Source organism: Vespa mandarinia, chromosome 2 (assembly GCF_050613455.1).
Source record: "Vespa mandarinia isolate Hongniang chromosome 2, ASM5061345v1, whole genome shotgun sequence".
Taxonomy (NCBI): domain Eukaryota; kingdom Metazoa; phylum Arthropoda; class Insecta; order Hymenoptera; family Vespidae; genus Vespa; species Vespa mandarinia.
The window spans coordinates 4211897-4235167 of NC_140811.1; the positions used below are offsets into that span (position 1 = coordinate 4211897).

General features: G+C 33.9%; 1 protein-coding gene across 3 annotated transcripts in view; it reads left to right on the plus strand.

Moving 5' to 3' along the window:
• The window catches only part of timeout (circadian regulator timeout), a 165468-nt gene that overhangs the window by 22431 nt on the left and 119766 nt on the right, over positions 1-23271 (plus strand). The gene's annotated exons all lie outside the window — the stretch shown is intronic.

Below are 23271 nucleotides of genomic sequence, written 5' to 3' on the forward strand. Positions count from 1 at the left end.
CCTTGATCTATCCTTTCTCTCGTTCTTTGCCTTTATTGTCTATCTCCGTCTTCGTCGTTCTTCTTCGTGCATCGGCCAGGAAGTTTATCCGAACCCGACGCGCCAATTTAGACGGAATCGCCGGCACGTTCGCTTTCCTTCCATCAAATTGCGACTCTCTATGGCTTTCCTACGATTCCAGGACAAACCAATTCGACGTTCTGCTACCGAAGCAAGCAACCCTTTGCTTTCGATATCCATGGAGTTTCGCCGCTAAAATATGGACGTTCGAAGGATCTCGCGAATCCTAACCGTTTTGTCACGATCGCAGCCTTCTGATTCCAGAACTTCTCCTTGCTTCCTTTACCCTCCCTCTCGTCTTTACCTCCGACCCCTTTATTTCTCCGTTTCTATCTCCTTTGGTTATATCTTCGTAGATCGTCGCTCGTTTCGAGCTCGAACGAAAATCAAATCGTGCTCGTGCGCTCGATTTCATTTGGATAGTTATTTTTTTTTCCCCTGACGATCAAAATTGGTTTCTTCCTACACACACACATATATATATATATATATATATGTACGTAGATACATATATAAATAAAAAAAAATATATATATATATATATATATATTCTTTTTTCTTTTTTCCTTTTTTCCTTTTTTTCTTTCATTTTATTCCAAAATAATAATAAACAAATTTCAAGAGAAAATATATAAAATAATTCGACACCCTCTATAGAAAGAGTTCAGTATTATGTAAGAAGAGAGTTTAAGACCTTGATAAAGACGCGGTAGTGTTTGTAGGTACGTGCTTTTAAAGATATCACGAAGTTTAGGGTATTTCCTTCGCAGTAGGCAGAAAAGCATGACTTTTAAAGAGCCCTTCACAAGATATTTATCGTTGTTCAAGTATCGAGCAGAAAAGCCGAACATTAGCCTTCCTCTTTTCCGGCCTCTTCTTTTCCTCCCTTGCGTCTCGGCAACGATACGATGGCTCTTTCAGTAACGATGAGTAACCATTAACGTGCAAAGGACCTTTCGACTATTCCTCTCTCTCTTTCTCTCTCTCTCTCTCTCTCTCTCTTCTCCCTCTTCGTTTTCTTTCCTTTTCACAGTTTATCCCTTTCGCTGTCTCGCCGCATGTCGAATCTTCTTCCCTTCTCTCTTTTTCTCTCTCTCTCCCTCTCTCTCTTTCTCTCTCTCTCTCTCCTATCTATTTCTCTTCGTTTCTCATTTCCACGTGAAATTCTCGTCTTCTACGCATACACGCACATGCGCGCACACATACACACACATACATGTATACAGAGAAAAAGAGAGAGAGCCCTTCGTTCTCTTTCCAAGCGAATAAACCGGAGAAGAAGTGAGAGTCGACCATTTAAAAGAGAGACATTCAGCGAGTTCAAGTACACACTCTTACTGGTGCTATCAGAACTCGTTATAAGGTATACAAATGGTACGCAGGACTCTTTGAGTGAGTGCTTGCCCAGCAGGTCTCACTGTATCTAAAGCTTTCCCTGATGTTCTTCCCTTGTCGGTGGTTTATTAACTTATCGAACTTTCAATTTCTTTGAAATGAATCTGTACATTGAAAAATACCAAATTTCGAATCAACTGATGTTATCGGTCGACGTATGTACGTAATGTTTCAATTTTTCTTTTTTTTTTTCCTCCTTTTTTTTCTTTTTTTTTTTTCTTCTTTTTTTCGTTTTTTTTTCTTTTTTTCTTTTTTTCTTTTCAGGTTTATTGATTTTTCATTCGATTACACTCTCGCCGGAAATATTTATTTTTCGTCGGTTTGTCGTTGATTCACGATTTTGATTACTGATTCGGATTGTTTCGATTATTTTGTATTCAGTTGAAATCAATGAAAACATTGAATTATTTCAAATGAGTAGAACTTCTATCTTACAAATGTCACTGCAATAACCAATTGTCATAGGCATTTGCAAATAGCTTCGACTCAAGCGGTCACGATTATTAATACGAAGATAGTTTGTTTTTTAAAAAATGTATAAACAAAGCGCACACGAGAAAAAATAGAAGAATAATAATGAGAGCGTGGCCGCTTCTGTGCCGCTAAGATTAAAAAGGGAAAGAAAAAGAAAGAAAGAAGAAGAAGAAGAAGCAGAAGAAGAAGAAGAAGAAGAAGAAGAAGAAGAAGAAGAGGAGAAGGTGGAGGAGGAGGAGGAGGAGGAGGAGTAGGAGGAAGAAAAAGAGAGAAAGCTCAAGGTCAAGCGCGAAGCTTTTCAACGATGCACGTTCTCTCACAACCCTTTTTATTTTTCTTCCTTTTCGACTGGGAAGAGAAAACGCAAAAGCTTCTTACTGCCCGAGTAATCTCCTTTTTCTTTTATTTCTTTTTTCTCTTTTTCTTTTCTTTTTTATTTTTATTTTATATCTTTTTTTTTTTTTTTGCTTTTTATTTCTTTCTTTTTTTTTTTTTTGTAAACTTGCACGTCTGCTTTGCGTCTGTGTTCATGGATGCACGCGGCTTCGGTAAAATAATAATGCATTTGCGACTTGCGTAGAAATTGAATAACAGTCGCGCTTGAATAATACAGATATGTAAATGGAGGTTGGTACAGGGTTGATACGGGGTTGGGTACGAGGTGCCGGAAACGTAGACGGGATCATTTATATTGTATCCGTGCCGTCGTTTTCTCCTATCTCTACCGACTGCGTTTCAACCTTGCTTTCCTCCCTTTCTCCCTTTCTCCCTTTCTCCCTTTCTCCCTTTCTCACTCTCTCTCTCTTTCTCTCTCTCTCTCTCTCTCTCTCTCTCTCTCTCTCTCTCTCTTTCTCTCTTTCTCTCTCTCTCTCTCTTTCTCTCTCTTTATACTTTGTTCTGTGTTGGTTCTACACTCGTCCGCCTAGTTTTAGCGTCCCTTCTCTTTCCTTCCTTCTATGTATATGTACTTTTGTCTCTTTCTCTCTTTCGATTTTTCCATTCGGAACCATTTCATTCTGTACCTATTCCAAAAGGTCTCACTCATCTTTCTCTCAAGATCTCCTTTTCTCTTATTAGATTTTTCGTGTATGCGACTTGATTCTCTCTCTCTATTTCTCTCTCTCTCTCTCTCTCTCTCTCTCTCTCTATTTTTCTCTTTCTCTGTCTTTATCGTTGATAAGCGTTTCCTCTTCCAGCTGTCTCTCTTTCTATTTCTTTCGATCTTATGTACATTTTTCATTTCTCTTCTCTCTCTCTCTCTCTCTCTCTTTCTCTCTATCTATCTGTCTGACTGTCTGTCTGTTTGTCTGTCTCTCTCCTCTTTTCTTTTACCCTTTTCAATTCTGTTTCTTGTCTCATGCGATTATAACGTCACTAAGGTATTATTTCTTCGTTATAATTACCATCATTTTCTGAATTTCGTGGATTTTCAAGAACCCCATTGCTTTGGCGTTCCCTTATTTCAAAACAATACCACGGCAGAGGGATGGATTTTCCAAAATCCTTGTTTTGTCGGGAACCCAGTGAATTCATCGAAATGATTTTACTTGGCATACTTCAATGAGGGTAACACGAGTATAGAGTACAGCTACGATTTTACCTTAACCCGGATTAGAGAAATATACCTATTCCAAACGACCGAATGACTTTAGTACGATGTTCTAAATCTACCCTCCAGCGGTAGAAATTATTTCATTCTCTCAGGGTTACTAAATGTATATTTCAATAATAGTTAATTTAATAGGAAGAGGTTTATAATATCAGATTTAATGAATAATGTGAAATAGGTAGAAATGGGAAGGGGGATGGGAAAGGAGAGAAAAGCAAAAAAAAAGAAAAAAAAAGAAATATCATAAGAAGCTAATAAAAAGAAACGATGTATTTTATGAAAATGTAACCCTTTTCGTATTCGCTTCTTTGCTAATGAGAGAGAAAGATCTCTCTTAAGCTTCCTTATCTCTTTTGTTTGTGTCCATACGTGCGTATAAACGCGTATACGCGCGTACGCGCGTACATGCAAAAGACGTAGGATCGGACGTTGCGATTTGCTGCATTTAACTCGCAAAAGAGAAAGAGAAAGAGAGAGATAAAGTGAGAAGAAGTGGGAGAGAAAAAGCGAGAGGAGCTTTGCCTTTAGGGGATGGTCTTTGTTCTTGAAGATCTTACACAAATGCAAGTTAATCCGATTTGTGTTACATTCGAAATATAATCGGAGCTTTCTCGAGAATGTATAAGTGTGAACGTACACCACTACATCGACCGGAAGTCCTTCTTCAAGTTTAATAACGGTTTTCCGGTTTTCATCGAGGTTATTTGATCGCAACGAAATTTAAGCCGACCACCAACCATCGTTTCGTTATCATTGCATTCTTTTTGGTTTCTGTTTAAAGCTCCTCATGGATAAAAAAAAAAAATTCTTTCATTGGATTTTCCTTTCTCGGTTATGCCATTTCGAAGTATTTTCTTTTATTATTTTACATATAGATGCATTTATTACATTACACTGATCTCCCATGATATTGCTTTTCCACTGACTATGGATCTACATTTTTATTCTTTATGAAATCGGAAAGTCGAGGATTTAATATTACAAATTGTCATTAAACTGGCTGACGTTATTTTATTCGTTTGTTCGTGTATTAATACTTATTTGCATACTAATGTTTGAAAAATAGTTTTTCCAGATGTTTTACCTTGATAATAACACCATAAACTCGTTTTATTTTATTTACCGTGTTATTACAATGAAATAGAAATGATCGAAAAAGGAGAAAGGAAAAAGAGAAAAAAATAAAAATGTTCAGCGATGACTCTATAACCAATTAACGTTTTTATGGCCTCTAGAAGAAACTTGTTTTATCGTAGTAGTCATTAGCAGCTACTCTTTGCACGGCTATATTCATGCAAATTAAATCGATCCTTCTAACGGCTGGTTAACTATAAAATACGCTAAGGAATTTGATTACATCGTCTTGTTACAGAATCGTCCATGGAAACGTTACGTCTATATTGAGATTTTTCCTTCGGAAATGTTGCTCTCTACCTTCTCTTTTTTTTTTGTTCTTTTCTTTTTTATTTCTTTCCTTTTTTTTTTTCTTTTTTTCTTTTCTTTTTTGATCTCCTTGAGAATCTCGAATGATCGGACCGGATAAGGGGATGCGAACGAACGGCTCTTATCGTTTGTGCATTATCTAGATCGAAAGATAAAGGGAATTTGATGCATCTCTTCAGACGGAATGGATTTGCATGGGAGATGTCGTTTTCCAGGAAAATGGATTTTCTTCTGAGGGAGGGCTAACTTGAATAATTATCCAAACGTTTTGCTCAAATGTGAGGTTAACAAATCTTTAGAGTTGGCAATTAAATTATTTAGAAAAAATGAACGAGGAAGAAGAAATGAAAATTTCTTATACTATTTATTTCATATGATAGATTCGTCTGATCAATAACATATAAACCATGGATATACAACTTGAAGTAGGGAAACTAACGTATTGTATTGAGATATCTTCTTCGTTTTGAATGAATTCGCATAGAGTAGAATATTAGTACTTCATCGTATCGGAGTCAAAGGAAGTAGCAGCGACAAGCAAGCCTTAATGACTTCTCGACGACACAATTAGGTTCTCGCGAAACGACGTGAGATAAATTTAAATGCATATTTGGAGTATAGCGAGACTAGCCGAAGGGAAAAAAGAAATAGGAATAAAAAGAGTAGTAAATGAAAATAGAAAGGGAGAGAGGGAATGAGAGAAAAAGAGAGAGAGAGAGAGAGAGAGAGAGAGAGAGATGAGGAAGAAGAGGGAAGATCAACTTCTCTTGATATGAGAATGAAATAGCTCTTTCCTTTTTTTTTTTTTTTTTTTTTTTTTTCCTTTTTTTTATCACGATCCAGCGTGTCTCTTAATAAAAGCAAAGTGTAAGGGTAGATAGATGTGCAAGTGTGACACGATGCGGCCATGTCCTCGGCGATCTATACCGAAAACGAAATTACGTTTCAGAGAGATAATGCATGCCTTTCCGAGCACGGACAACGTTAACGTTCCTCTCAAACGACATTTCCACAGTTAATGACGTACTACCGGGATGTCATTCGATCCTCAAAAAAATTACTTTTCGTCTCGAGCGTACACGAATACGTTCCTATCTATTGGAACCGACGACCTCTATCGGATCGAAATCGTGCCACGAATCGAAAGAACCTCTTTACTTCGTCAGCTGCTCCCACTTTCTTTTCTTTTTTCTTTTTCTTTTTCTTCTTTTTTTTTTTCATCTTATCAAGATAGTAAATTACTGCGGCCTCCAATTACCTTACGTTAATTAAGGGAATATTTATTTATTTTCCCAATTATTTCTTTCGTAATGCGACATAGTCTCAAATATCCTATCATCGATCTTTTCTCAGATTGCTTGTCGCGCTTGTCCTATACTTATTGTTAACCTAAATTGCATCGTACTTATGAGCGGCGATATGTATTGTCCTGTTTCTTTTTTTTTTTTTTCTTTTTCTTTTTCTTTTTCTTCTTTTTCTTCTTCGACTTTATAATATTTTATCCAACGTTGTTACGCTGACCTACATACGAGCTGAAACGTCAGTTTGTTTTAACTATAGCGAGATCTTTTTTATTCTTATTTTTTTCTTCATTTCTTCTTTTCTTTTATGTTTATTCGCTCTTAACCTCAATCCTTCTTTCGCGTTTTCTTTTCCATTTGTCTGATTTTGTTTCTCTCTCTCTCTCTTTCTCTCTCTCTCTCTCTCTCTCTCTGTCTCTGTCTCTCTCTTTTTTGTTTTGTTTGCATTCAAGCTAATTCACGTTAATTAATTTTAATCTCTTTTCTTAATGTTTCCCAAAGTCTTTATCACAATTTGTCTGTACATTGCGGATTAAATGATATATCATATAATAGTTAATGGTTCGAAATATATAATTTCATGTTAGACAATATTTCTCGTGTATGACAAGACACATTTCTCTCATTTTGAGAATCGTGCTCGCTTAACGTACGAAACGATCTATGAGAGGTACACGTCGTTTTAAACTCCGTATCTTCGCCAATATTTGCCAAAGAATTTGACTCTTCCGAGAGCCATAATGCTGCTCTCCCATGTAAGTGACCGCCGATGTTAATTTATAGGCAGAATAACGACTTTCCGATCCTGGATACTTGCCATAACGCGGCGAGGCTGTATCGAAAGGGCTGGGGTGGTTTTACTGCGTCGAATAAATTTCAGGAAAGTACTTGCTCTGATCCATAAAGTAAGAAATCTGCTAGCCGAATTCTTCATCATATATTTTCTACCGTTCGAAATACATAGTTTATTTTTTTTTCAAGCATAGAAAAAAGTTTAGATACTATATCTTCGAAATCCGACATTATTGAAATTATATTTTTCTTTGAGAAAAAAAATTGTCTCAACAATGTTTGCGTTCTCGTTAAATTTTAGTTGCTTTTTCTTTCTTTTTTTTTTTCTTTCTCTCTTTTCTTTTCTTTTCTTTCCCTTTTTTTTTTTTTTTTTTTTTTTTTTTTATTTTGATGGAACAAATTTTCAACGAAGGTTTGATCGCACGAGTGCAGAAAGTGAATAGAAATGATAACGACGTTTCTTCCTTTTTTTTTCGATTCGGTTTTACAGGCAGAAAGGAATTGGGATTTTTTGAAAGCCTAAAAGCTTCAGAGTCAGCTTGTTACGTCGACAATCACTGATACGCTCGATGTGACAGAAAATCAATGATGTCTTATCAATAAGTAGAGATCCCGTTTTCAGTTTTTCTTTGTTTACATTCTTTTTTCTTTCTCTCCTTTTTTCTTTTTTTTTTTTTAATCTCACATTATACTATGCAATTTTCGTATTAAAGTATATCGATTGATATACTTAAAAAAAAAAAAAAAAGAAAATATCTATGAGCTCGATATCTCGAAAGAGATGATAATAATTTTTTGATAATCAAAATATTTTGCATTCTCGGATTAAACAATTTTTATGACGTTTTATCGAAAGCAATTATTATAGTTACAGATTATATATATATATATATATATATATATATATATATATATATATATATATATATATATATACGTACGCATGTAATACGACGTCATCTACACGTTTTAAGTTTAAAAGGAACTTCGGGAAAAAAGACTACGAGAGTATAAGCTTAAAATGAAAGGATAGAAAGAGAGAGAGAGAGAGAGAGAGAGAGACGGGCGTAATAAAAGTTTCAAAGCGAGACAGGTACCGGTAGTAACTACTATATTAATAGTAACGCGTACTGTTTCTCCCACGGCATTGCTCTCATACAATCTACGGAAAGTACATAGTACCTGTGTTTCATAGGTATATATGCTTTCGAGGTATTAGAAAATTTATCACGCTTCCGTACCGGTCGAGCTTCTCTATCTATCGAGTAGCTGAATACGTTTTCTCTGACGCCATTAACATAATTTCCCTCGTCCCTTTTCCGGATGAAAGCAAACCGGTGAACGTTAAGTTGGAGTTTTTCTTCTTTAATGTCATGGCTTATCGGGATCATCGATTACAGAGAACGGATCCTAACGAAGTCGTTCGAGGTACGACGAGTCATTTCCTTCACTGCTTTCACTGAAATTGTATGTAAATTAAAAGAAAAGAGGGAGCTGGGGGTTGGCTTGTAAAAAAAAAAAAAAAAAATAAAAAGAATGTTATTGCGGTCTCTTCTTTTTTTTTCTTCCTTTCTTTCTTTTTTTTTTTCTTTTTCCCTTTCTCTTTGGCTCCCTCTCTAAAAGAAAATAGCAAGGATGAGCAGAGACGAGAACGTCGAGATTGAACGAGCGACTTAGAGAGTCTGTGAGGAGTCGAGGATCGTACTGGGATGAAACGGACGAAAAAAAATCTAGACTGGAGAAAAAAGGGGAAGGGTCATTTTAGGTTAGATTTGGCTAGATAATCCATCTTAGTTGGAAGAGAAGAAGAGGGCTTGTCCTTTTTTGTGTCGAAGAAATGCCCGGGCATAATAATTTCATACTTTTAGTCGAGACACGCTATTTCCTTCTCTCTTCCTCACTGATCCTTACACACAAACACACACACACACACACACACACACACATATAAAAGCTCACTTCTTGCCCCTCTATGTGTCTCTCTTTCACCCCGGAGTAAATCCACCCTATTTCGCGACAGCTCTGCACTTTCACTGCCGACGATCTAACCCCTCATTGCTAACGCGAATCCCAGGGATATAATCGAGTTCTCAGGCGCGGAGAGACCTGCTCCAACGTTGATAATATTTCTGAAATCTTGTAGGAAGGGTGGACCGTAGTTTCCCTTCTCTTTTCTATTTTTTCGATCATCCATGTAACTACGATGTATGGCGATGACGACTACGACGACAACGTCTACGACGAAAGGAACGATCACATCCGACGTGATAATTTCATTTCATACGAATCAATTTCCTTTTTCGTTTTCACGGGATGTATATCATAGGCGAATAAATGTAAACGTTAAACGAAGGATCATGAAGATTCTCTTGTATTTTTCATGGAATAATGAATGGCACATATACTTAATTGATTAGAGTTCTCTTATCATTCTCAATCATGATTTTGAACGAACATATCGACGAAGTAATATTTGTCATGAATTAAAAATTAATATTAACTTTTATCAAGCAACAAATATGTGTTTGTGTATTTGTATACATGTAGTTATGTATGTATGTATAATATTATAATTGAAGGTTCTTTTCCAAATTCTCATCTCTGACATTTTAACGAACGTTGTAAGGAAAGGATAATTTCGAGAAATTAATGAGGTCCGTCCAATTGAAAACTCGTCCCTTCTTTCTTCGTTCGTTTTTCCTTTTAACAAGCCTTACTGAAGTAGAAGCTTCAGCTGTTATTAATCATTGATAAGGAAACCGATTAAGAAACGCAAACTGGTTAAAATTGGAAAGTTAGTACAAAGAAATCTGTTTTCCTTGAAATAAATACGCTTCAGAAATATTCTCTTTTGGTTTCTACCAAACGATGAGTGTTTGAAAGGGAAATGGAAAACTAAGGGGAAGAAGTACTTATAGAAAAGAGGAAGAGGAGGATAGAATGAAATAGAAAAAGAGAAAGTGAGGTTCTTCGATGGAGGGTTATAATTACGTTGTTAATAAACCTTAAGGGAAACTCGTCGGACCTTAGCCAGATCTTTCGGTGCTTCTCGCATCCCAAGCTTCTGACATTCTTCAGATCGCATGCCTGTTTGAAACGGCTTCATCCAATTAAGTTTAAAAGCGGCACTCGATCGATCGAAGAAATTGAATTACTGATTCCGACATCATCGTTCATTCGCTGTAATTACTTCGGCGCTTATTTAACTTCAAGGTGGATCTAGGAAGCATCGAAATCTATGTATGGCCTTATAAGCGTAAGCATGTACTCATACATATAGACACATACGTACGCACGTACGCCCGCGCGGATATATACATGGCCAATGCATATTCGCATACTAGTTCGTTCTTACGTATGTATGGACACGTCGACATAGTCAGCTCTCTGAAATTTCTCCATCGTGATTGCGTTTGTTGCAAGCACCTGCGTAATCCTGGCAATCTTCATCTCTCCCTTCCTCCTCTCCCTCTTTCCCTGCTTCCAACAGTCAGCTTCGCAACACCCTACGTATAACCTACCTCCTTGTATCGCCTGAACCAATTATCTCTCCTACCTTTGATGTTGTCCAGCTTCCGTATAGGTGTTTGCGACAAACAGCGCGAGTCGACATGATAAAGGAATATTCTCGTAGATTTATCGAATACGTGTGAGCACGCTGATTGAGTTATTTAATGCGACGTCTTACGTTTTCTTTTTATTATTCGAAAGGGATGATTCTTTTTTTTTTTCTTCTTTTCTTTTGTTTAAATTATTTCGATGTAAGAGAAAGAGAGAGAGAGAGAGAGAGACAGGCAGAGAATGGAAAAAGAAAAGGAGATACTTTGAAATAGAGAGATATTTTCAATAAGCATAAGTCATAAAGAGGAAAGTAAAAAAGAAAAAAAAAAAAAAGAGATTTCCTTTGAAAATCGTAAAGATTCGATTGAAAGAAATATCTTCTCTGTGAGCTATCATGCCAAAGTGGGAATAATTCTATGTCTAACGAAAAACAAGTTGAAGATATATATATATATATATATATATGAAGGAAAAAAAATTCAATTCAATTATTGGATCATAGAAGAGATCGAAGGAATCGTATTATAAAAGAAATTACAAAAGTAATTGCGACTGTCACGCAATTTCAACCACAAAATGACTGCTTGAAGGAATTCGAAAGGTAGTTCATAAGATTCGATAAAAAGGGATAAATTAATTTTCTCTGTCAAAAGCCTAATATGATTTGATCAGTTTATCCAATCATCCAAGCTTTTGTATACCAAACTGAACCTTGGATAATTGCCGATAGAAATCACAAGGCCGCTGAAGGGGTTCTTCTTCTTTCTTCCTTTTTTTTTTCCTTCTATTTCTTTTCCCCTTTTTCTTTTTTCTTTCTTCTTTTTTTCTTTTTTTTCGACTTTAATCCGATTCTCTGTTCGGAAACATCGTAAAGACCAAGTTTCCAAAGGAGGATAGCTTAAAATGAGAAACACGAGGAAGTTATGAAGTCTCGGATGAAGGTCCGTCGACTCGCGTTAACGCTTCTTTAAGAAAGTTCGAAAAGCAAGTCAGAATCTCGTAATTCATAATTCCTACGGGTATTTATCGTTCGTTGTGTGGAGGCAAAAAGTGTCTACTGACTTTAAAGTTTAATGATGTGCTCTTCCGATAATGACTTTCAACCGTAGAATTTCTTCTCTTCAAAGAACTCACGCATACGTACAAACAACCATAAACTATTACAGAGAGTGAGAGAGAGTGAGAAAGAGAGTGAGAAAGAGAGAGAGAGAGAGAGAGAGAGAGAGAGAGAGAGAGAGAGAGTAATAAGTTAAATGCCATGATTTTTCATCATTGTAAAATGATTTCTCTATAAAGAAAGTTTCAAAAATCGATGTTATATAAGGGAACATAAGTTCCCTAGGAAAATGTTATGGAACAATTTTATTCCATAAGAGCCATAGGTACGGCGATGCAATAAACGATATCCGTTAGCTTTCTTTTTCCTCCAAAGTAAAATGTTCATGGGCTAGCTCCCTTTGACATCGTCCAGGCAAAACGAAAAGATAAAAGTTGTCGGATCCTAAGAAAACTCCCTCCCCCTGTCTGTTTCCTTCTTTTTCTTTCTCTTTTTCCTATAACATACTTATATTTTTTTTTTTCTCTCTTTCTTTTTTTGGTCTCTTTTTCTTTTTCTTTATCATCTTGTTTGGAAGATATAATATCACAAAAAGAATATCCATACTACTGACTTTAGTAAGCTGTTAATTTTTTATGGAACATAAACTTCTTCCCGTATTGTTATTGTCGTAAATATCGGGAACGGATTTAAATTCGCGATTTTGACTCTTTTCACATGATAGAAGAATTCTCTAGGGAAATGGCCGATTAATTTCTATCAGATTTCTTTTTCACTCTTTCCTATCTGACGTCTACCTATTCCATGTAGAAATTCTGACGGTAACGAAGCCGACACGAAGAGTAGAGATGGCAACGATCGCGAGACTAGCATAGAGAAGAGGGAAAAGGGAATGCTTTTGTGCCTTCTATTCGATGTCATTGTCTTTTTGTTTCTCGCTTGTTTCGCTTCGCTCTAAATGGTGCGAAAGATTTATTAATAATCTACTGCGTAGGTGTGCTTGTATGTAGATGTGTGCGCACGGTAGAGCGACGTCGATTAAACTTGCGCGCATCGTGCGAGTATTTTCTCTCTTTCCCTCTTCTACCAGCGACTTTGTATAGGTGTTCTTCGAAAAGTCGACTCTCTCTCTCTCTCTCTCTCTTTCTCTCTCTCTCTCTCTATCTCTATCTCTCTCTCTTTCGTTTCCTCTGTTTCTCTCGTGACATGTCATGCGGCGTGGCGCGCCAACGAAAATTTCATTTAGCCCAAGTCCTTCCGCTTTCAGACGTTTCATTTGCCGCATTCGCCGAGCAAATTAAATGGGATCGATAGCTTCACTCGACCATTTCGCGATGACGAAAGCTCGAATCTCTCGTCAACTGCAATTCATAGTTTCCAAGGAAAATGATAAAGATTCCGTTAATATTCTCTCTAATCCCTTTACGCGTCCGATTGGTTTAACAAAAGAGAAAATATTTAAATAATCATTATTGAAAATAACAGTGAGGAATATATGTACTTATTTCATTTTCTTTTTTCAATTATTTAGTAATTATATGATACTTCCTTTCTACGTTATTTATTAAAATGTATTCATATATATATATATATATATATATATATATATATATTCTAATGATTTCGTCATTGGTGAAATTATCAGATTAATTACAAAAAGACACTTTATATCAAAAGCTTTCGTATGTTCGCCAATATTTTTTTCATCATATAATTTTTAATGTAATAAATTTATAAATGGTTTGCATTTAACTCGATTTATTCGCTTTTCGTAATAATTCAAAGAATATGGAACAATATAAAAAATTTTCTTTACGATCTTGAAGATCTAGCGATTTTTCGTTCTCAATGGTAGCATAAAGTTTTCTTTTGTTTCAACATTCCATACTTCTAAACTTTATGGCTTGTTTGTAGCGCGAAGTTATTGAAACCAAGGGAGCTCAATTACGGTTAACCGACTTGTACCTCCTATCGTTAAATTGTCGTTTAGCCGATCCAGCCTCCGTTCTGTCATATACGACGTTTGTTTTACGAGCCACGGAGAGAAGCTGCGTCGATGTCTTTGCGAAACTTTACCGTGACTCGCTGTCTAATTAAAGGCAGCGACGCTGACAGACGGCGATTAGAACATGTCACGAAGTTAATTAATTTTAAACGGTTTTCCTCGTTACGTCGAATTTTACGATTTAATCTTGTTCAAAATTAATACGATAGGCTAATTATCAATGTATATCTGCTTATACGTTCGAAAGTTATAAATGAAAAAAGGAACAAAAGAAAAAAGTGAAATTAGAAAATGAAAATCATAATATAATAATAATAATAATAATAATAATAATAATAATAATAATAATAATAATAATAATAATAATCTAAATATAAGATTTTTGATTTAAACGTTTATCTATAAATCTTCATATTTCTCCATTTCAATCAACATGATAGTTTCCGCTTTTGTTTGTACATATCTATTTACGGATATTACCTCTAATGCGTTACAAAGCAGCTGCATTTTCATGCGATTCACGGAGAATGTGTATGCTAGTTCTATGAGTGAAATCGAACTTATTACATATACATATATACATATATATATATATACATATATATATATATATACATCTTCTACATACGTGGACGAAACAAGAGACTTTGTAACTTTATTCATATAGTTTTCAATACTACCTTATGTGTTCCCATAATAACAATAATACGTACCTTTCTCACCGACCAACTTTATATTTTCTACGTACTTAATGAACTACGGTCATTTGTTCAACATGAAGTCGAAGTTACGATCATTTTACAATGTCAACTTCTCCGTGCGTAATTACGTGGTTAATTACAGTACCAAAAAGTACAACCGTCGAGAAAAAAATTCTTTAATTCTCATTGTGCGAATTTAATTTTTTTAAATTAACTTCATTGTTAATTATCTAACAATATGAACCTTGTTTAGCCATTTTCTTTTTTTTTTCACATTTTCACTAAATTTATCGATATCAATCCTATGAACTTCGTTTAAATGTTAAAATGAACAACTCGTGAAATCTTATAAATTAATTAAATTAATGAGAAAAAATAAAGTTATACCTTATTAGAGACAATGACGGGTAGCTAATTAGTCGCTATACATCAGCGTCTAACTTGTTAAAGGATCATGATTGGCGGAGTTCACCACATTGTTTCTTGCATTAGCTTTTATCTTATTCTCATTCACTTTTACTCTTCGACGGTCTAGAGTACAAAGTGGGTAGCAAACAAGGGGTGAATTCTTTAGCTTGGAATAATAAGCTGCGTTAATATTTGCTTCGTTCTCAAACGATAAATCCACGAATATTTTACGGTTCCCTTGAGACTATATGGGGGTTCATTGTCCGTTACGTTAATAACTTAAATCTCTCAGATCTTTCGAAGAACCAACGTACAAAGGGATACGTCTGCAATTCGATAAGATTATTTATATATATATATATATATATATATATATATATATATTTAGAATTTCGTTAGAATATTATATCTCGATACATTGATACCAAATTCATAGATCTTATTACGTTCGAACTATATTATTTGTGATTATTTTAATTCAATAATTATATTTCATCTGCTGTGAGATTTCATTAATTTAATGCACATATTTTAATTATTAATAAACCTATTGAAGATAAATTTTCTAATGCAAAACGTATTATAATGATCTTTTACGATAATCATTCTGTAATATTATTTGGTTTATGAACGAATGAATTTTCTCTATATAAATTCTACTTGTTACGTGGTTACTATAACGATAGTAGAAGCTATTCAAACAAGCCACCATACTTAAATTGGCGATGCAGGCGCTCTTGATGCGAGGCAGGTCATTTTGATTTCGCTTATTATGGTAATAATTGCGAATCTCTTCTCTGTAATTGTCGAGCGATAAACAGAAACGGCAAACGACGTGGGATTTGCTAAAGTAACGTTACTTCTTTTCTTTGGGTATCTTTTAAATTTTTAACTAAAGCCCAAGTATACGATAATGTAAGTATTATTGTTAATCTGCAAATGAAATTAGAATCTTTTCTCTTTTTTTCTTCTTTATCTTTTTTCTTTAAAAAGATTTTTTTATATTACACATTTTTTAAAACATTATTATAAATATATTAAATTCTTATATATTTATACACATCTATAGGGAAAATAAGTTTCATCGAATGGAAAAAAATTAAGAAAAAAAAAAAAAATTAAATGAGTTCAATTTTAATAAATCGTTTCTTAGATTCGATATATTGATTTTTTCGTTAACATTTTGTAACTTTCTAATACAAATCTTTTAATTTTTTAATGAAAGATAACTTAAAATTTAAAACTAAGCGAATTAATATTTAACGCTGTCAAATTTGAGAAATGAAAATTATGAAAGTTTAATATGCATAGTTGTACGAACTGATCAATGAAGTTCACATGATTATAAAATTATCAAAGATCGATATATCGCATAATAAATATAATTTCGAAGATAAATTCTTTTCCCGATAATAATTTTCTTCATTTTGTTAGATCAAATCAATTTATCGCTCTAATAATATATAGAATATATACATGTAATTGTTAAACTACGATGTATAATCAAAAGAGAGAAAGAATTCAATGCATTCGAATAATCATAGCAACGGTATGTTTCATGCAACAAAACAATTGTATATGCAATAATAAATTCAAGGTGTACAGAATCAGAGCGTTGAGAGTATGGTTACCGTTTCAATCTCCGTGGTATGTGTAGAATTTGTGGAATGATCATTATTGTGTTCTCTCTTTTCCTTCCTTCTCTCTTACCGTCCATCTCTATCTCTCTTTCTCATATTTCTCATTTCTCGTATTTTTTGTTTCTTCTTTTGTCTTTTTTTTTTTTTTTTTGTTTTTTAACTATCGTCGATTATCCGTTAAACAGTTTCTATAAGATGATACATTATATTAATGACAAAAAAAAAAGAAAAAGACGTGAAATTGTCAAAATATTGCTTATTAAAGTAATTATAGATTAAAAATGATATTTTAAAAGGAAATGTGGATAGATCTTTAGTTATCAATGATCAAGAGTTTTGCCTATTAAACGTTTCCGTTTATAATTCGCTCAGTAATAAGTCAACATATACTTGGTCCCGTGTCTCTTGAGTCTCGCTATCCTTGATTAACTTGCTCGAGTAATCAGCTTGAGAGATGAAAATTCTTGGTAACAGAACGAGCAAATTGATGTATCATTAGAGACATGCATCTCGTTAGTGCCAAGTTACATTTTCAAAAGAAATCCAATATCCTACTTGTAAATTTGATTTGTCAAACCTTAATCTACTCTCTAAGTTATATCAAATATTCCATTGCGATTGTACAAATGACTAACTATATATTTTCTAAATTACGATTTCAACTAATTCTTCTTCTAACGGTACTACCTTGGATTATAATTATATTCAGTTTATTAAAATATTAAGGTAAATATTAAAGGTCAATGACAAAATATTTTTTTGAAAGACATGTCGTTCTACATTAAAGTTCGTTTTGATTGAGGAACGAAGAAAGAAAGAAAAGATGATTACAGGATAGGACTAACTTCTTTTTTTTTTTTTTTTTTTTTTGCAAAAAACGACTCGAGACATTTTCATGGCGATCAATTTCAATTAACCAACGGCCGTATAGCGGCATTAGCACGCCCAAGAATATGCCTAAACGCCTACCTACATAATTGATGCGTTCGTTATCATCCCCCTTGTCGTCATTCAAAGCGTGACAGTTCAGGGGTTATTTTCACATAAATAATGATACCAATTAGCAGCTTCAGCTACTCCGCAGTAGCAATCAGTTAACGCAGTCAATTATTTCTTGATACGATAGGGAGAAAAGCTCTTTCTCTTGCAAAATGCGATATAAAATACATACATATATATATATATATATATATATATATATATAGTAAATCAAAGAAATATTAAGATGTATGTATATACAAGTATTCAAAAATCCTAGTTATGTTTATAACTTAAAAAAGTTAACAAAAAAGGAAAAAATGTTAGAAATACTTTTTATATTTTTTTATTGTTATTGGAACAAAAATTCTTCATATCATTAATTTTAATATTATCAAATTACCATATTAACAATATTAATTAATAGATTAACTTTAATCTTAATCCGTAACTAATTTTATTTTTAATATCGTAGTAAAAATATCGGAGTTCTTTATGTGATTTAGAAAAAGTAATTCAATTCGAAATATTGTTCGAACATTTCTCTGATTCACTGTATGCTGTTTTCTTTTTTTTTTTTTTTTTTGGGATTATCGTGTTGACGTTTGATATTAATTTTATATACATATACCTAACGTATACACACGTATACGTACGAGAAATAAATTATGTACGAGAAATAAATACGTAGGAGAAATAAATTATGATGGTTATTCGAAACATAGTTTCTTTGAAAGCAATACTGGTTTTCTAGAAGAAAATCTTATGCTACGACGTACCAACATCGGGGACTGACATGAACTTTTCGTCCCTTCGTTTTAGCGAATTTCTTGAAGAAACAGCTAAAGAATCTGAATTGCGGTCGTTCCTTTTTTTTTCCATTTTCGTCTCGACGACTCTTTCATATTTTATTTCAAAGACACATACTTATAAGCTTTTTGAACAAGATACATGGAAAAGTATTTTTCCACGAAAAAACATTGCCTCTCTTACATCTTATAACTTCCATCGTCTTATGGACGACTTTGTCATAAGAATTTTCTATATTACAATACAATCTTCTATTCTTTATCCTTTAATAATTTATAAAATAACGTTTTGTTTTATTAATAACTCGTGAAAATGTTACTTTACCGAGTTTAAAATAATTTCGTCGGGAAGGTTGTTAAAACGTTGAAACGTCGTTAACATTCTATCCTTATTATTTTAGAAAATAAATTTCCCATTCGTTCTTACAATAATAAGATTTCATTAGGAAATACGTATAATGTAAAATACCTTCTCTTGTTATACAAGCTTCCTATTATAACGATATATCTGTGAGTAATAAAATGCCATTAAATATATGTACCTGGTACGTGAACATATTCATAAAAAAAAGAAAAAAAAAAAGAAAAAAAAGAAATCAATCTTGCGGGGAGAAAAAAAGAACAGCAAAAAAAAAAAGAAAAAAGAAAAAAAGAAAGGGGAGAAAAAAAAAGGAAGAAAGAAAGAAGGTACACGTCGTACCGAGTTAAAGATTTTCTAAAGAATCGTCTATTCGGGATAGCTAGCTCTCTTGTAATTCTTTCGCTGGACGGTGATGCAGATAGATGGCTTCTAGATTTCGTCGGTGGCCAGACCATCGAATGCATGGACCGAAAAGAGAGAAAAAAGGCTGAAAAAACTTTGAGAGAGAGAGAGAGAGAGCGAAAAAGATGCGGAGAAGCGAAGAAGCTTCATGGCTTGGCAAAGCATGAAGAGGAGAGAAAAGAAAGAATGAGAGAGAAAGAGAGAGAGAGAGAGAGAGAGAGAGAGAGAGAAAGTGGCGGGGAAAGGAGGGAAGGGAGGTTTGCGGCGATCGGAGACAGGACGAAGAGGATTTTCTCCTTTTCTAACGCGAATAACTTCGATCTATCCCCTGGATCACCTCCGACTGGCTTTCCTGCCTCGATCCTTTTGGTAAGCGTTCCCTCTTCCTCTCTCTCTCTCTCTCTCTCTCTTTCTCTCTCTCTCTCTCTCTATATATATATATATATCTCTCTCTCTCTTTTACTCCCTCAATCCCTCCCATTCCCGTTAAAAGTAGGAGAGAGATAGAGTGTCCTGAAGAGCCGCATACCGATCAATGTCACACCACCGTTTGCTTGTGTTCACAGTCTTACATTTCCTGTCTACCTATCGTCGTCCTGCTGAAGTATCAAACACCTGTGCTTTCAGGAAACAGATCGGATCTACGAGAGGCTCTGCTCTTTCCCTCTCCTCCGTATTGAGTTTACGATAGCTGATCTATTATTCGATAGATGGATATTTTGTCAAAAGATGATTTAGATTCGTTATGTGTTTTCAACACATACATATTATTTTTTACATATATGTACGTTTGACTTTCATCTTCAGTATTATGCGAATTTAATTCTTATTTACGTCTATCTAAGCTCATTGAAATTTTCTGTTCATTGAGAAAGAATCGATGTTGTAATTAATGTTCGAACATTAATGAAATTCTGTTTTTTTTCTTTTTTTTTTTTTCCATTTTCGATATCATGTAATTAATTTTCGTCATCGCAAGGATTAAACTCCTCAACATCTTATGGCTCGTGGAAAAAGGAGTAACAGTACGACTATTCTAAACGAATTTTCTCTTTTCATCCTCTTTTTGTATTCTTTTCTTTTTCCTTTTCTTTCTTTCTTTCTTTTTTTATTTTTTTTTTTTTTTTCTTTTTTTTTTGTTTTGTTTCCGAAGCTCGGCTCATATTCTCCGGCATCCATTAAAGTCAGTTGTGAAGTTTGCAAAAGATTAATGAGTTAGTAATGGAGTTTGTAGCTTTGTTGCGGAATGGTTACAAATATTGATCTCTCTTTCTTTTCAGTGAAAGAGCTTGATGAAGAAAAAGGAGCCGGGAACTTTGAGAGTAAAAGTAATGTGCGCGGATAAGTAGTATTTTTTTTTTTTTTTTTTTTTTTTTTATTTGTTTCTCTTTTCTCCCTGTTTTTCTTTTCGTTTTTGTCTTTTCTTTATCTATTAAAAAACGACGAGTCTAAAGTTTAGCTTAAAAAAATTATTTTTGACATATCTTATACGTGTATTAATATCAACATGGATAAGACGATCGTATGTTCCTTGACATCAAATACCGTTTTATGCATACTATTGAAATTTATTTATTTCTTTGTCGATCATAACTTAAACCCTGTCATTAATATTACATTTTTTATCCTTTCCCCTCTTTCAAATTGGTATGAGTAATAACGCGCATTTCGCAATATTGCGGTGCGAAGTGAGTATCTAATTGCTCTTAGATCGTTATGCAGATGAGTTCGAAACTGGATTCTGTTTTTCATCGATGCAGCCGATATTACGAAATAGTAGAAGCATCTGAGTAAATCGAAATATACGTTCCTGAGAGGGTAGGGGTAACGAACTTGGGCAAGATGTTAGTGAATTTGCCAGTTCCATAGCCCGGGGTTGTAAGAGTTAGAGAGAGAGAGAGAGAAAGAGAGAGAGAGAGAGAGAGAGAGAGAGAGAGAGACAGTAGGAGTAGAAGATGATAGAGAACTGCTATACGGTGATTAAATTTCCGCGTTGCACCCTTCGCGAAGGGTTGTTTCATAGGAAATTTAAACAAGACCTTAACAAACGGTTTCTCTCATCGTTCTCGAAATCGCCATATACGCGATCCTCATACTTTACATCTTGTCTCTTATTTCTTTATCCTCGAGTTCCACTGACTTTTCAACTTTCTTATTTTACGAGGCTGATCCAAGAATTTGGAAAAGTTTCATTGGATAAGAAAAGAACGAAATAAGAAAAGAGTTAATACTTCGTAGTACTCGACGTACAAGATGTTTGGTTTGATACGATTTAGTGAATTCCTACGTCAGGAATCTTTCAATTATATCAAATAAACTAATGTTAATAATAATTTAATGTTAATTGTAAATGAAAAAGGATCGAGAATCATTAAATGATTCATTGATTTCGTTTCGATACGATACGGTGTATTTAACGGAACGTGTACATTATGTTGAGAAGAGTTTTTAATTTTATCGAGAAAAAAGTAAAAAAAAAAAAAAAAAAAGAAAAGAAAAGAAGAAGAAAAAACGTTGAAAGTACGTCGAAAATTATTTAGTCGTTAATCAAACGTTTAACTTCTTACGCTTTATACAAAATCATTGTCGATCGAAATATATCGAAAAATAATAACGCGTTGTATTTCCCGAAGGAAACGATACGATTTCATCTTCTGTACCGCTGAGATTTTCATCATCAGCTGTCGATCTTTTTTCCTTTGACATCTCTGATTCCGTTTCATCCTTCTTCTTCGTGCTCGTTTCATTTCTCATCTCGATCCAATAATATTTTACCAGTGCACGTTGGAAAACTTTACTGCGTGGAAATATCGTCGGCATCTAAGTCTGCGATAAACTCATTCCCATGGTAGCGATGCCATTGCTCACCGGTAGTTAATTATTGTGGATTAAAACGCTACGAAACTTTGTCGTCAGAGAACGAGTCTGTTTTCGTTGAAAAAGTTTAATACCCATACCCCATACCGACGTTGAGAAGTTTATTTTTATCGTGTTATTTATAATTCCTTTTTGCACGAGCAAATTAAAGTTATAGATTTGTAGGATAAGACGTTAATATTCTCTATCGCTTTTCTCATTTGCGATTTATTCTTCGTTATAACGGAAATTATTTTCTATACTCGATAATTAAGTGAGATAACAAAAGATTATAATAAGAAAAAAAAAAAAAAATAAAAAAAATAAAAAAAAAGAAAGAAAAAAAATAAACATCTATATATACAACTAGTAGATTATTAATCCATCTATAAAAGTACCTAGTATTATGTCAGACAATAGATCAATATCTCTGACAGTAACAATCAACAATTTATAAAATTAATATCGATCTATAATGTTAAATAGTTATTACTTACCTGCTAATATTTCTTCATGTAGAATTCTTGATGTTATCTATTTATAGTATTTAGTGCTAGTATAATAATGGAATCAAAATAGATCGATAGTTGTTGTCATTTGCGTTTCGATCGCTTAATAAATCATGCTTAATTAAATTTACAAAGCAACGTTGTAATTCATTATTTGTAGATGATCGATTTTTCATCCATCAAATTAACTGAAAAAGATGCGTTTATAAAATCTATGCGAAGTGAGAGCGAAAGCGATCATTAATTTATCATATCTCGTTTAAATTACTTAACCCGCGAGGTGTACGAAAGGAAAAAAAGATACAAAAAAAAAAAAAAAAAAGAAAAAAAAGAAAAAAAGAAAAACAAAACAGAAAAAAAAGACGAAATTGAATACATAATAATAAATCGTTAAACAGGCCAAGAAAAAATAAAAATGAGCTACAGACATGCATCTTTGTACATCCGTTTATTATCATCATAGTCGTACTTTGACACTGGTTATTTAAGAAAGATAATGTCTAGCCTCTTCGTTATTTCTTATCTGCCCTTTTTCTGCTCTTTTTTGTTAGTTCGTTTGTTTGTTTGTTTGTTTATTTGTTTGTTTGTTTGTTTGTTTGTTTGTTTGTTTGTTTGTTTGTTTGTTTGTTAAGATATTTTGGCGATTTGCCAAACCTCCAGAATTAAGTTCGGAAGCAAGATTTCAGTACACTCGATGCTGTCACCGCCGATAATGGTTTCGTATTTAAGCTCACTCTCTCTTTCTCTCTCTCTCTCTTTCTCTTTCTCTTTCTCTTTCTTACCCTCTCTCATGCTCTCTCGCATTCCTACATAAGTATTTATAGTCAAACACGCAAGTATACTCTTTTCTATCTTTCTCTCCTTCTCTCTCTCTATCTCTCTCTCCCTCACACACACACTCACACATACA